At 42.5% G+C, this 16,077-nt stretch overlaps 1 long non-coding RNA gene across 1 annotated transcript in view; it reads right to left on the reverse strand.

Moving 5' to 3' along the window:
- Positions 1-16,077, reverse strand: part of LOC137342650 (uncharacterized) — a 32,631-nt gene that overhangs the window by 1,907 nt on the left and 14,647 nt on the right. Inside the window, exon 2 of the long non-coding RNA XR_010967310.1 lies at positions 7,787-7,886. This is a non-coding gene — a long non-coding RNA (uncharacterized lncRNA). The remainder of the gene's footprint in view (positions 1-7,786; positions 7,887-16,077) is intronic.

Here is a 16,077-nt window from a genome sequence, read left to right on the forward strand (position 1 = left end):
ATATCACTTGATACCCTAACCTAGCAAAAATCTATCTATTTCAGCCTTGAAAGCTCCAATTGTCCTAGCGTCTACAGCCTTTTGGGAGAGTTCCAGATTTCTGTTACCCTTTGTGTCAACAAATACTTCCTGATTTCTCTCCTGATTGTCCCCTTGATTCTAGATTCCCTCACCAGAGGAAATGGTTTCTCCTTATCTACCGTATCAAATCCTTTTAACATTTTCAACACTTCGATCAGATATTGAAAATGCTGAAAAGCTAAAGGCGAACATATTCTTCTCCCTTCCCGCTGGGCCATTTTCTCCCCTTCTGCCCTGATGTTGGTGACTTATGTTGGGGTCTAGTTCCATGGGAGCCAGCACCCCTCTGGCGTGACTATACCGAGCTTCACTCTTGTAATTTATGATATCAGAACCCTTTGCCTATGTTTCATCTTTGTAGCACATTCCAATCCATCTGTTAGTTGCGTATAATGGAAGGATTTTACTGCCATCGTTTATTATAATGATATTCAAATAGTTTCATTTGAAAGAAAAGATAGAAATGTTACTGTCATATGGCATGGTGTAACTGTTTAAATCAGGAGAAATAAATACTAATTTGCTAATATTAAATGGGTGATATTAATTTGGCAATTCTCTTCAGATAGGTCAAAGACTAGGAGTAGATTGGGACTGTGACATGCTGGCATGTCAAGGAGACTTTGCATGTCTTGCATCATACCTGATATGAATTCTTGACATGAAATTGATGCAGATTAGAACACGGCAGTTTCCCAGCGTAGATGTATATTGGAACATATATTGAGATGTATATTTATGCTACAGGTCTTTGCTACAATATAGTTTTGTATTTTTACTTACTGTATGATATCAGTTAATAAAGAGGAAGATAGCGATGGAACTTTTAAGATAATTTATGGAAAATTACAGGTTGTGTAAATATGAAACATGGTTGTTTGAGCCCTGAAGAAAAATACAAACAGGGGTGTGGGAAAAATGGATGTGCTTCACTTTTAATGATTAAAGCATAAGTTTCAATGAGACTGAAATATTCAGCTTTGCTTCATTTCTGGGGGAATTGGAACAACTGAAGCATTTATAGAATCTGTCTGCTTATCCAGTGCATTTTTGACTGTATAATTACTCTAGATTTGGAAGAGCACAGTCTGTTAAAGATTAAGGGTGAATTTATACTGCAACTTTAGCATTTATATAACAATTTTCACATCCTCAGGACATTGCAAAGTTCTTCACAGCCAATGAATTACTTTTGAAGCGTAGTTGTTGTTGTTATGTAGGTAAGCCCGGTAGCCAGTTTGCACACAGTAAGGTCTTATAAACAGCAATGAGATAAATGACCAATTAATCTGTTTTGGTAGTGATGTCCAGATGGATTCCACAGCCTCAGCAGACTCAGGGATACCAGGAATGTTCCTTGTTGAGACTGTTCTGTCGTACAGAGGATATAAACACTTCATACATATACAAAACAACTTTGGCAACAATTAATAACCGTGAAAGTGAACTTGTGATTTTGCCAGTCTGGCTGGGACCTTCTCCTTTTTGGAAGGAGGTTTGTATAGACCAGCTTTGTGGAAAATGTGTTGCGGGCCTGTATGGGCAAGTTGAGAGGTCAGCCCACCCAAAATAGTGGAGCGAATCAAACCGCCTCTGGTCGCAGCTATTTATATTTGCATCCAGCAGTCAGAGGCAACCAGCAAAAACTTATTTCTGAGGGGAGTTTCTATGTATTGGCTTTGCTTTGTTTTGTTTATTTTATAGGGTTGCCTCCAACAGAGCTTTTCTCTTATTGGAGGCAACCCTTAGAGTAAATGGGATATTAGTAACTATTTTAAGTGGTTTTACCTTTGACTTGTCTGTTTAGCTGCATGAAGGAATGTGTATGTACTAATTAGTGTGTTAGTTTATAAGGTGATATGTACTGGAATGCAACAGAAAAGCAGGTAGTTTGCTTGACATTAAGTTGTTGTCCATAGGGCAGTGATTTGGACATAACCTGTGTGCTGTGTGATGTAAAGGTAATCAGATTTATCCCACATGGCTTCACCCCTCCCCCTTCCCCCCTGCCCTTTCCCCATTCCCCACCAATATTTAAAAGAATACGCACACAAGTACATGTCCAGTGGGTTTGCTCATGGTGATCCTGTTCTCCCTGATCTTTGTGTCTCTTTCACTATGACCTTCTGACCTCTATGTCTCTCTCTTTCTGACCCCTCAATCTCTTTTTTCCTCTCCCCCTGATCTCTAACTCTCTGCCCCCAATCTACCTCTCTATCCCTTGATTTTCGGTGTGCTATTTCATCCTCTCAGATATCACTCTCTCTTCCTTATTTCTCTTTCTTTGCCCTGATCTCACTTTCCATCATAGTTCTCCCCATCTTTATCTGCAATCTCTTTCATCCATGTGTCTTCCCTAATCTGTTAGCCCCATCTCACCTCCCCTCTCGTTCTCCCCATATCTCTGGTATTATTCACTCTCCAGGATGTTTCTTCCTCTTTCCCCTAATCTCTCTCTGTCCCTACTCTCTCTCCATCTCTCTCTTTGCTATCTCTTCTGCCCACCTGTCTCTCACCTGATCTTTTAATCCATCTCTCTCCTTTTGCCCCCAGTCTTTATCTCTCTTCCTATGTTTCCCTAGCTCTCTTTCTCCTATTTCGTCCCCTCTCTTGGGATGAGCAGAGAGACAAATCTAGCCTGTCTAGCAATATATAGAAAACTCAACTTCTATATCACAAATACTAGCATAGCTGGGAAAAAGTGAGGCAAAGGAGTTACTGGGAATTGGCCCCCAAACTAACCAAATCTAAAATTATGTAAGTCCTTGTTCAAATGTCATGATCATATCAAATAGCTGTAAATGTTAATTGCATATCATTTTTAGATTAGTATATGAGTTAATAATGTTAAAAATTAAATGAACGTTGAACAGTCATGGTGTAGCGATCAAAGGTTTCATTGGGAAAATGGAAGACTGTCAGCAGTTACTGTCCATGATTAGAGCTCGAAGGAAGTTTTTCCACTGGTAATAAAAAGAGAACCTATTGACACTGGAATCATGGGACAAATACAATAAACTATTAACAGTCGTCTTCAGCTGGACAACGGAATTCAGCAACAAAACTGAAGTGTATCTGTGCAGTGAATCATACAATTAGTGCTGTTATTTCACAGGATTGCTTCCCCTACTGGTACCATTGGGCCACTCTTCTCAGCCTATCTTGCCTTTTATGTACGCTATCTCTCCAAACATCCTTATATCTCAGGGTTATCAACATGTGGTGACAAGAAACCATAGTCTCCCTCTCTGAAAGAGAGGGTACAAATTCTAACATCTTAAAAAGGTGGCCCGCATATTCTATGCTGCCAGTACTGAGGGAGTGCGGCACTGTTGGAGGTGCCGTCTTTTAGGTGAGACGTTAAACCGAGGCCCCGTCTGCCCACTCAGGTGGATGTAAAAGATCCCATGGCACTATTTTGAAGAAGAGTAGGGGCGTTCTCTCCAGTGTCCTGGCCAACATTTATCTCTCAATGAACACCTAAAAAAGAGATTATCTGGTCATTATACATTACTGTTTGTGGGACCTTGCTGTGCGCAAATTGGCTGCTGCGTTTCCTGCATTACAACAGTGACCACACTTCAAAATAGTACTTCATTAGCTGTGAAGTGCTTTAGGATGTCCTGGGGTCATGAAAGGTGTTATATAAATGTAAGTCTGTCATTTTTCTTTTTTGAATTTACTGATATTATTGTAATGCCCCTTAGCCTTGCCTCGTCTAACAGTGGCAGTGACTCACAATGGGGTGCGGTTTCACAGGTCTCCAAAGCGCTCTGACACCAGCCAAATCACCAATCTTCGTGTAGACTGTAAGGGATATGGGCCAAAGGCAGGTATATGGAGTTAGATCACAGATCAGCCATGATCTTATCAAATGGCAGAGCAGGCACGAGGGGCTGAATGGCCTACTCCTGTTCCTATGTTCCTATGTAACAATGTTCCTAGCAGGCTATTCAGCTGCTGGGACTGATCTTATATTCACCTCACCTGAGGTTCAAGTAAACTACTTTTATATTGCAGCCAAGGTTCTGGGAGAGCGAGCTCACTGTGCTACACTCCCATGTTTATCTACCTAAAGTGCAGCTGGTCTTCCTGTAAACCAGATGGACTGTATGGGTATGGCATTTTGTACATGCACAGACATGGAGAGAGAAAATGGTATTGTGCATATATAATTACATTGTGATATAGCGTCACGGCATTACCACCAATGTGCGTTGCTCTTGTCGAAACAGCACATTTACTGGGCACTGGAAGGCCCGTTATAAGTCAGGAAAATCCAGTGGAAAAAAAACAGTTCTTCTCTTCAGCAGGTATATTTTAATGTGACAATCAGCCTAGCAAGACTGAATTACAGGACTCAGCAGCTGAAGACCAATATAAAAGCAGCTACACATACACTTTCCTGAAGGCCTCACTGGATATTGATCAACAATGAGAGCCTAGTTATTTATTTGCTTCACTGTAGCTGCAGTTCAATTACAATATTCTCACCACCACCCTGTTTGATCACTGACTGGGGATCGAACCTGAGATTTCCAGGACCGTACCTTGCACTGCATATATCCAGACTCATTGGGGTGCGCCCAAGTTATTTCAATTGACTTTTACCCTATTTTGTGGCCTGAACACTTGCACAAAGAGGCTTTAAAATTAAAGCATAACAAAGACTTTAGTAATGCCTGAGGACCTAAATGAAAATTAGCGAAAAATAAATTTACAACCGATAACAGGATAAACCTCTTTACTCAAAGAATGATAAATGATTTGGAATAATCTACTACGTAAGGTAATAGGTGTAAAAGCATTGGGGTAGTTCAAAGTACAATTAGATGTCATGATGGGAGAGTTCATGTACTAACTAGAGGGATGAGTTTCAATAGGCCAAATGAACTTTTCTTACCCCGATTTAACTAAGAATAGATTTAAGAATAAATCCAAAACTTAGAGATTTTATCTGCAGACAACTGTAAACTGTAAACTGCAGATCAAAGTGCAACTCAGTAACTGTCTGACCTAGATTTTGTACAATAGCCACTCTGATATTTTCTATGAAATAAAATGCTGATATCACACCTGGCAGTGTGATTTGTAATTTACTGCAGTGATTTCCCAACAATGACTGTAAAATAACATCGCAACACTCTTCCCATTTCCCTCACATTGTAAATCTGCCATGTGTTCGATCCTGTTATATGGTACCGTGGAGAACCTCACAAGATGTTTATTTATTTTTTGCCTTTTGTATGGAATTACAGAAGCAAATAATCATCATAGTTCCATGTGTGTGTAGTGTTTAGGATTGAAAGAGCATAACTTTTCATTAAAGCAAAGGTTCTATCTGGAGAGAGGAAATAGGACATTTCCCTGGCCTAATGGGTCATTTGAGCTGCTGTTGTCACATATGGGTCTATGTTGACTTTTGGGCGACCGACTGATGGAGGAAGCTGGTTGGCCACCCATTCCGGTGACGAAGAGGTCCCCATGATTTTGAGGACCCTGCCTCATTAAAATCTGGCAGGCGAGCTGCGGGTCACCAAACCGGCATTCACGGTGCAGCTCACCGGAATGACGACTCCAAATTGGGCTGGTGCGGCCACCAGCAGGGTTGGGGTGGTGGGGGGGGGGGAGGTGGTCTCTCGATCACGGAGGGTGGGGGTTCTGGGGCAGCAGTCGCCCAGATTATTTTTGTGGGCCCTGAAGGAGCACTCCTGCTCCTCCGGGGTCCACAAAATAATTCAACACTTACCTTTGGCGGGGCCTCTTCGGTTCCATCGCCCGTGAAACTGGTCAGAGTGTGTACAATCCCGGCTACGACCAGTTCTGACCTAAAATAGCAATCAGAGTCCTATTTACGTCATAGGACGATTTCCATATTAAAAGGGGCCTATTGCCTGAAACAGGCGGGTGCTTAGGACACCCGGCGGTAAGCCCCTTTCAAAATGGAGCCGGCCGCATCGCCAGTGTTAATGTGGCAGGAAGGTCACCGATCCCATTTTGAGGCCGTTACCGCCCCATTAACAGCAGGCAAAGGCAGTCAAAATCGACCCCATAATCTCCACAAACTAAATTTTAAATTATTCTATTTAAAACAAAATCAACATTGATCTGTGTTTCCATTAATTCTTATACTAATCCTGTGGGGTGAGTGATATTTTACCTTGCGGCAATTTATCAGAAAATGTTAACATTGTGGCTAAATAAGATTCTGCCATTTTCAGTATAGCCCTGAAGCAAACATGGAATATTATGACGTCATGTCTTTCAATATAAAATAGCATCCAGCAGTCCATCTGGATCTCCTTTGATCTGTTTTCAAATCCGTTCACTGTTTTGAAGTGCTAATTGATGCATTTAAATGTAGAAGCCACAGTTTGGGTTCTTGTCTCCTGTGTCTGCTAATTTGGTTTTCCTTGATAAATTGTCTAGCCACCAATCAGTTGTCTGCAGCATTGTTTTTTTATGAATAACATCATGGCTTTTATGCCGCTCTCATCCTCAGAATTAAATGATTTTTGATTGGCGTTAAAAATGGCTCGTTGTTATGCATGAAGCCATTAGCTGAAGTGTGTTTTTGTTCTGTGCTTAAATGGGTGTTTGAATTGACATTTGATTTTGTTCAGTTATTTGTGTAATTTCAGAGATTAAAAGAAATTTCAGTTTGCCTTGTTCCATGGTTCCGAAACTCTGGAGAAGCAATTCTGTAAACATAAGTGTTTGTACATCACATTTATACATCCACATTTCACAAGGACCACATGGGACACCAAAGGATGGAGTTAGGCCTATCGACAGACTCTAATGTTCCTCCACGGGCTTCTTGTTTTCCCAAGAATCAATTTTAAAATTGTTGTTCACGCCTTCAAATCCTTCCATGCCCTTGCCCCTCCCTACCTCTGTGCTCTCCTCCAGCCCTATGATCCTGCATGTGTATCCTGTCCTCCATCACTGGCCGACTTCTTATTCCCCACTCCCTCCACTCCACATCAGCAGCTGCTCCTTCGGCCACCTTTGCCCAGCCTCTGGAACTCCCTCCTTCAGTATCTCCTTTCTGCCATCTCCTACCCTGTCCCCTTTGCCTTCTCCTGACCCTCTTTCTCCTGTCAACAATTTTAGTGAAAACATTGGCATCGGTACAAATTTTGTTTTACACGATAATTATTGGCAGGAGGAATTTCCCCCTGCCAGGTGAGAGTTTCCCAGTCTGGAGTGTGATGTTGAGCCGTACAGACCAGGAAGGCTCGAAGTCTGATCCTCAGTCTGTGCTGAATCAGCCCGGATGGTGGCAAGGGTAGTTTGGCCTCTGTCTATCTAGGTTAGAGAAAGGAATCTTCAGCCAGCATTGGTACTCTTGATTCCTATTAAGTAACCCCCTATGTGGGGATGTTGGGTGATAATAGGATCAAGTTCATATGTATTGCCCCCCCCCACCCACCCACCCAGCTGGATAGCCTGCCAACATTTACAGTCTTGGCTCACACATGCAGAATGACCACTTGATGTAATATTTAAGGGGCTGCTGGCACATATTCAACATCCTTTAATGCCTTCAGGGGTGGAAGAGTGGAAGTTGGAAAATAATATAAAGCCAGTTTCGCTGAAACCAGACTGCATTGCTATAATTTGAGCTTTTACCTAAAAGGTATTGAGTTAATGATTGGGTTAACAGTTAGAATCAAACGCGTTTGCTAGAACCACAGTTTACCTTTTGCAGATTCTAAATCAGCCCCTGGCAATGCCTAGTAACTGACTTCATTGTTGATTCGTGATCTGCCTTGTCAGCAAAGCTACTAACGGACTCCACCCTTTTTAAAACAGAAAAACAAGCAGTCAGATATCCTTGTGCATGACTTCACAGTCTGCTCATTGTAAAGGCTGGCACTATTTATCCATCACTTTGTTTCCACAATAAATTTGTTATTTCATGGACGAGAATTTGATGATACAATAGTGTGACATGGTTTTACAAAGGTATTCCTGTGTCACTGAACTTGTTTTTCTGGACCTAGTGACCCATTTGATAAATAGGAACTTGTTTAGTCAGGATAGCAGGGTAAAGTCCCATCATACATTTTATTACTGTTTCTTTTTTGTCAAAGTTCATATTCAATTCTTTTTGTTTATGCCGAGCTAAGTTCAGAGACAGGTCAGATCTGAAATCGTAAATTTAGACTCAAACGTCCACAATTAAGTATAAATTAAAACCAGCCTGACAGGGAGAGTGGGGAAACCAAAGATGAGCATGCTAAAATGTTATTTTTGCAGTCTTTAGCTACCTAAAATCCAGGTCTTTCTAACTACCCAATATATAATTACCCAGTGCATATGTAACAACCCAACGTATATAATCCTGAAGGATCTATTTGAGTTCTTCATTGTCTCTAGTTACCAGTGATCAGAAAAGTACAAGAAGAAATTGTGTACTGTCTGCTTAAGTCACATGTATATGGAAAGCCAAAAACTGCAAATGCTAGGAATCTGAAACAAAAACAGAAAATGCTGGAAATACACAGCAGGTCAGTCAGTATCTGTGGAGAAAAAAGACAGGTTCAGGTTTCGGGCTGGGCCCTTTTTCAGAGCCTGACCCAAAACGTCAACCTTTTTGGTAAATGTTTAACTGATTTCACCACAATTTATAGGAGTCTCTTGAAAGTACAGTAAGTGCTTTCAACTGATTTAAAATGATTATTGGGCTAATGGCCAGGAATGGGCGGGTCAGTTGGGGGAGAGGTTGAGTGCCCCAAATTTGGTAGGGGTGCCACTGGCGACATTAAAAAGAACAAGTGGAGATTGGGCTGCATTCTTCTAGGCCCTCTTCTACTTAATGCTGTTACAGCTTGGCTCCCCAATGCTGCCAAACTATTGCCCTGCCAGTCCTCTGGAGCTCCAATTTCTGTTCCTTACAGACTCTTGCACCCCTTCCCCAGTACTCACCTTGGCACCATTCCCCTGCCACACCCAGATCCTAGGACCTCCCTCCCACTGCTTCCAGACCATGGAACACCCACTTCCCTGACCTCAAGACTTTCTTCCACTGCTCCCAGATTCCACAAGCCATCTCAGACCCTGGGACCTGCCTCCCAACCTGACAAAATTCAGGGCATTCCTCCCACCCTTACTGTAGCACCCCCCTACCGCCGCTGTTGGATTAGCTGTCTCAACAAAGGCCTGGAGCGGAACTTGGTGCATTTACGAAATTAGCCATGAAGGCAGCTCAGAAAAAACATACTTAACAGATTTTCATTTGCAGTGTTGAAAGTGGGATATAAATGGCAAACTACAGTGTAACATTGGAAATTTGAGCTTTGGAAACACTTGAAATGAATGTAGTGCTAAGCTGGGCAAGTTCCTGAGAAGAGGAGAAGGTGAGTTACTAGTTTGCTGGGGTTATGAGTACGAGCTATTGTGGTCTCCTGGAATCTTGCTCAGAGAGCTCAAGAGTAATTTCCCACAGTTTTTTCCTGGATTGGCCACAGTTGTTTTTTCTCTGAAATTTTGCCTCTTGCAGGAGATTGCTTGGTTAGGGAATGGGCTAGTGGTGTACATGTCTGGATGGACTTGGTTTGATGGGCGTGATGGTACTTGTCCAGCCTTTCCTTTTGTATGTATGTAGTGAAACCAGCTTCCTCAGAGACTCCAGCTTAACCACAACTCTTTGATAGTTCTTTGAACTGGTTAGAGTTAGCAACTAATATTTAACACAATGAGATGAGCTTCCTGTGTGACGATGTGTGAGAAGCGCTTTACATATCTCACATTAATTTGGAGACCAGTGAACACAGATACAAGCTGTACACATTTGCCAGATTTCCATTAGATTTCACATTGGAATTTTGGCATGTTTGAAAAAGAAGAAAAACAATAATCTTTACCTTCAGGACAGCGTCTGTTTAAAAAAAGTCAGCCAAGTGCAATGAAACCATGTCATTGATGTGTCTGGTTAAGCCCGTGCACGTAATTGATCCAGCATAACTGTTTATTGCAGTCAAGGCTAATACTGCATTTCCTCCCTCATAACTTTTACCAAACTGATTCATTAAAGCTAATATACGTTGTTATGTAACTCCTGACCTACAAGGAGTGATGTTTAAAAGTATCAGAGCATACTTCCATGATTGTGTGGAACATTATTTTCTAGCTCCCATCTGCTTTACAGCAATTCAGATATTGGATAGAAAGAACATGCATTTGTATCGCACCTTATTATCACACACTCAGGATGTCCCAAAGCACTTCACAGCCAATGAATTTTACTTTTGAAGTGCAGTCAATGTTGTTGAGTATCATGTTTCAAGGATTGATGTTGCCTGCATGGAATTTTACATCTGCTGTAACCTCAATTGGAGATCAGCAGAGGTGCTCTGTCCATTTTACAGGCTCTTTGAATTGGATTTCTTCCTATGCACTGAAGAAATCCTACCGTGTGGGAAGTTGTCAACAGAAGATGGTGTCAAATCATCATTTCTTTTCACGTAATAAAACAAAACAAAAAATTACATACTAAGTATAAAAGCCAATTAATGCTCAGCCCTGGCCAACATTTATTCCTCCACCAACATCGCTAGAACAGATTATCTGGTCATTCATCTCACTGCTGTTTGTAGGACCTTAATCTGCAGGAATTGGTGCACGTTTCCCACTTTATTGGCTGTGAACCACAATTACCGCGTTTCTCTGGGGATTCTGCTGATCTCCAACTGAGGTTGCAGCAGAGCAGGAGAACCCCTGCAGAAATTGTTGGCACCGATGTACAATTTACATGATTCAGCCCAGCGACTGCAATAAGCATATGTAATTGCTGGCTCATCACCGTCAGTCAATCTGTTTGTACAATGGTTCCTGTTTGGGTTTTTTTTCAATCATCCCATCAATAATAGACAGAGGAATCTGTTGAATGTTTGCAATTTTTCAAACAATAGGGGTGATGGTGATGGTATGGTGAGGGGTCGTGTTTATGAATGAACTTGTAGCCACTGTTCTCTTTCGTACTTGCTCAGTATTTTGTTGTCAGTGGGAGTGTGGTGAAAGGTTGCCTTTCTGACTTATCGCTGTGTTTACAAACTTGCGACTGGATGACCCTGGCTCATTGTTTCCTAACTGTACTGGTTAACTCTGAGATAAAGGCATTTCCATAACATGAATAAGGCAGTTTGGCAAAGATCATCATGACACAGTTTGCAAGGACAGTGCTGTAGTACTGTCAGATATATGTCTACTCCCAGCAATTTTTAAAGTTTTTTTTTTCTTTTTCTTGTCAACTTTCTCCCCTGCTCTTGATTATATTGGCTCTTTGCTGGGGCACAGATCCAAACGTCCCAAGTACATCACCCCAGAGGCCATTTCTTATGGGAGTGCCTTTTCAGTGACTGTTGGTGGGCATTTGACTACAGGAGGAAGCCAGAAAGGGGCACCACATTTGAGCCGGATCAACATACATGCACTTCCAGTAGGAGTCACTGGATAGCAATCAGGAGTGGAAACCCTGGCTGATTGTTCACACTGGTCCAATGTTTTCCTCAACACTGAGAAAGAAAGGATTGTCACCACCCCACTCCATCTCACTTTGGGTGAAAGCATTTCCAGTATATCACAGATGGGAAAGTGCGTAGTTATTGTGTACAGTAACTGACCTGATTGAGGTCTTCAAGATTATGAGGGGCTATGATAAAGTAAACAATTTTACAACACCAAGTTATAGTCCAGCAATTTTATTTTAAATTCACAAGCTTTCGGAGGCTTCCTCCTTCGTCAGGTGAACAATGTGAAATCACATCGTTCACCTGACGAAGGAGGAAGCCTCCGAAAGCTTGTGAATTTAAAATAAAATTGCTGGACTATAACTTGGTGTTGTAAAATTGTTTACAATTGTCAACCCCAGTCCATCACCGGCATCTCCACATTATGATAAAGTAAATAGCAATAGATTGGTTGGTGAGATAGTAATGAGAAGAATTAATGGGAACCTTAGAAAAAAAAGTTTGTAACACAGAAGATGGTTAGAATGTGGAATTCTTTGCCATGAAATGATGTTGAAGCAAACTTCATAAATTATTTTAAAAGAGCATTAGTTGGTTGAAAAAGAGGAATATTAAAGATTATGGGAAGGAAGCAGGAATGTGGGATTAGAGTAGGTGTCTCATGTGGAAAACCACTGACACAGATTTGATGGACCAAATGGCCAGTTTCTGTACATAACATTCTATGATTCCAAGTGGTGACAATTCCATCAAAAGAAGACATTTTAAACCAGGGTAAACATTTTTATGTGTAAATACAGTCCCATGGTAGTTTGCACCAACACTGCCCACATCTTAAAGTTCTTCTTTAGCTTTCATTTGTTTTAGAACATGGAAGAAAGCTGCCCTGACAGCTCAACTGTTTAAGGCAGTGGGTAGTTGAGCCACAAAGACCCAGATTCAATCCCTAGTGTCTGCTAAGTAAACCAGTTACAGCCAGGGTGGCTTTAGGGGTGTTGCAATTGACCTCAATATTCATAGCTTAGGAAAATGAATTTGGCCCGGTTTCCTGCTCCCGATTGGAGGTGCATGTTCGTGGATGTTAGGTGAGGACAGGATCAGGCTTGGCCATGATAATCACTGCAGTCAAATAGTCTCCTGACACTCACTGTTTAGGCTCACATATGAAGAACAGCCACTTGAGGGTGTCTGGTGGCCGTTGGATTGTACCACACAAGATCAACACTTCCAGGTGAGGAGATGGGGAAAGGAGAAAATGTAACTGGTGGAAAAAATAATCAAAGCAAAAAGAAAATGTAAGAAGCTAGCCTGTCAACATGAATATAGTTAAGAAAATATTATTTCACTGGCCTTTCATCTGAAACAACAACAGCAACTTGCATTTATATAACACCTTTAATGTAGTCAAACATCCCATGGCGCTTCACAGGAGCGTTATTGAACAAAATTTGACACTGAACATGAAGCAAAACACAGCCCAAGAATAATGAACTTTTGGTGATCCAATGGCATACTGATTGGTGTATTAGCATGGCACGGAGAATGCCAGATCATCTGGAGCAACCTTGAAAGAGTTCTGGATATATGGCATGGCTGACAGCTGCCAGTTGACATTTTATCAAGAGAAAAAAGATAAAATTGATTTTGTGTAATCTTGTGTCCACATTGTCCTCTATGATTGGGCAGGTGGCACATTCCAGACTCCAGACATCTTCTTTGTACCGCTCCGTGATCAACCTAACAGAAAGCATACTGGAGCACTACACGAAAGGGACTGCTCTCGTCCTCTCTCCAGGTGGATTCCCCACACCCTCCTCCCTCCAAAAATGACACGGAAACACACAAAATTCTCCTCCAGGGAAAACCATAACGTAAACTATCAGCTACCAGCATTGTTCAATCTTCTACCATGTTAACAATGTCCAACAAAACAACGAATGGATGTTTGTATCTCTAACCAGAGTAAGCTGCAAAACCACAAGCATATGAATTCCTTTAAAGAGTTATTTAGAGTTTTATTGGTTTTGAGCAGGAAATGTGTGGTTTAAATTGGGTTAAATTCAGTTGTTTGCAAAGAAACCTTAAATGGCCCAATTTGAATCGTTTTGTTTTCTCGACTCAGATCAGGTTACATTCCCACTAATAAACACACGAGTCAGCTGGTTTTCCAGTTTCTACATTACTTGCTGCCAATCGTTAGTGGCAGCAAATGGAATAGTAGGACCCATGGCGAAGAATCACTGAAGAGACTACACGATAACATCAACAAGTTCCATCCCACCATCAAGCTCACCATGGACTACTCCTCAGAATCAGTTTCTTTCTTGGACACACGAATCTCCATCAAAGACGGGCACCTCAGCACCTCACTCTACCGCAAGCCCACGGACAACCTCACGATGCTCCACTTTTCCAGCTTCCACCCTAACCACGTCAAAGAGGCCATCCCCTATGGACAGGCCCTGCGAATACACAGGGTCTGCTCAGACGAGGAGGAACGCGATGGACACCTACAGACGCTGAAAGACGCCCTAGTAAGGACGGGATATGACGCTCGACTCATCGATCGACAGTTCCGACGGGCCACAGCAAAAAATCGCATAGACCTCCTCAGGAGACTAACACGGGACGCAACCAACAGAGTACCCTTTGTCGTCCAGTACTTCCCCGGAGCGGAGAAACTACGCCATGTTCTCCGCAGCCTTCAACATGTCATCAATGACGACGAACACCTCGCTATGGCCATCCCCACACCTCCACTACTCGCCTTTAAACAGCCACCCAACCTCAAACAGACCATCGTTCGCAGCAAGTTACCCAGCTTTCAAGAGAACAGCGTCCACGACACCACACAACCCTGCCGCGGTAACCTCTGCAAGACATGCCAGATCATCGACACAGATATCACCATCACACGAGAGGACACCACCCACCAGGTGCATGGTTCATACTCCTGTGACTCGGCCAACGTTGTCTACCTCATACGTTGCAGGAAAGGATGCCCCAGAGCATGGTACATTGGCGAGACCATGCAGACACTGCGACAACGGATGAACGGACACCGCGCAACAATCGCCAAACAGGAGGGTTCCCTCCCAGTCGGGGAACACTTCAGCAGTCAAGGACATTCAGCCACCGACCTTCGGGTAAGCGTACTCCAAGGCGGCCTTCGAGACACACGACAACGCAAAATCGTCGAGCTGAAATTGATAGCCAAGTTCCGCACCCATGAGGACGGCCTCAACCGGGATCTTGGGTTCATGTCACGCTACACGTTACCCCACCAGCGAACAAATGTTATCTGTTTTTAATATAATGGGTCAGTTACTGTCTTTTCTATGTTTCTACCTCTCTATCTCTGTTTTTTTTTGTTTGTTGTTTTTTTTTTGGTGATTTGTATATTCTGAGACCTGGCAGGTAACACCTGTCTGTCTGCACACTGATTGCCTTGGCAACGGGCAGTTGAAAAAACTGTCTGTAATCACCAAGCATTGTTCTGTGAATTATAAATGCGATTTCATTTCGAGGATTTCATTTCCACATCGTTCACCTGAGGAAGGAGGTAGCCTCCGAAAGCTTGTGAATTTAAAATAAAATTGCTGGACTATAACTTGGTGTTGTAAAATTGTTTACAATTGTCAACCCCAGTCCATCACCGGCATCTCCACATTAGGGATGAAGAGGCATTGAAGGCAGTGTTGATAATAAACACCTAATGCATCATAAAATGTATCAGCCTATGTGTTATTTGCTGCATACAACCAGTGGAAAAGTAAGCCTTTGTTCCTGTCATAATGGAAAATTTGACAAAGCAATCCAGACGGATGCCAATACACAATGAATCTGCTCACTCCATTGTTTTATTGAAATCAATCTTTGATGGGGATCATAATCTGTAGTTTTCTGGTGTTACGACTGTGTGAAAGGTACAATGCTGCCATGATACTGGTTCATTAACATTACTCCAGATAAGCATCATTTTTAGAAGGTGCACAAATGAGTCAGTAAGTGAAATGCAGCAATGTTCTCTTCTGCGATCCCACCCAAAATGGGGCAAGATGGTGCTGGAGAATGAGGCAGAATCAGGCGGTGAGGCCTACTGCCACCTCAATGCCCCGGCCTAAATTTCTTTCTCCCGCCGCTGCCAGGACTGCTCGTCCCCGCCTGCTCCATGCAAATGCTGCCGGGAGAGCGGGAACTGGGTCCCTGGCCCATCTCCCATCCGTCTGACCTGGTTACCACCACTTTCTGGAACTGCCACGTGAAAGGTGGTGATAGCTCTGGGGTAGTGGCAGTAGTGGCCTTTAGATTAGGGAATGGAGAGAGAGGTCCTGGTAGAGGCCTCTTCTCACTCAATATAGGCTCCGCTCACTTACCTGTGTGGGCCTTCGTCTCAGCTAAGCTCAACAAGGCAGCAGCTCCCTTGATCTGTGTGGGCTCCTGTGCCACATTAATTCAAATGATGCTGTATTTCCTTACAGTGCTTTGAATTGTAAACTTGTTCATCATCTCCTACGTT

This window comes from Heptranchias perlo, chromosome 26 (assembly GCF_035084215.1).
Source record: "Heptranchias perlo isolate sHepPer1 chromosome 26, sHepPer1.hap1, whole genome shotgun sequence".
In the NCBI taxonomy this organism is placed as follows: domain Eukaryota; kingdom Metazoa; phylum Chordata; class Chondrichthyes; order Hexanchiformes; family Hexanchidae; genus Heptranchias; species Heptranchias perlo.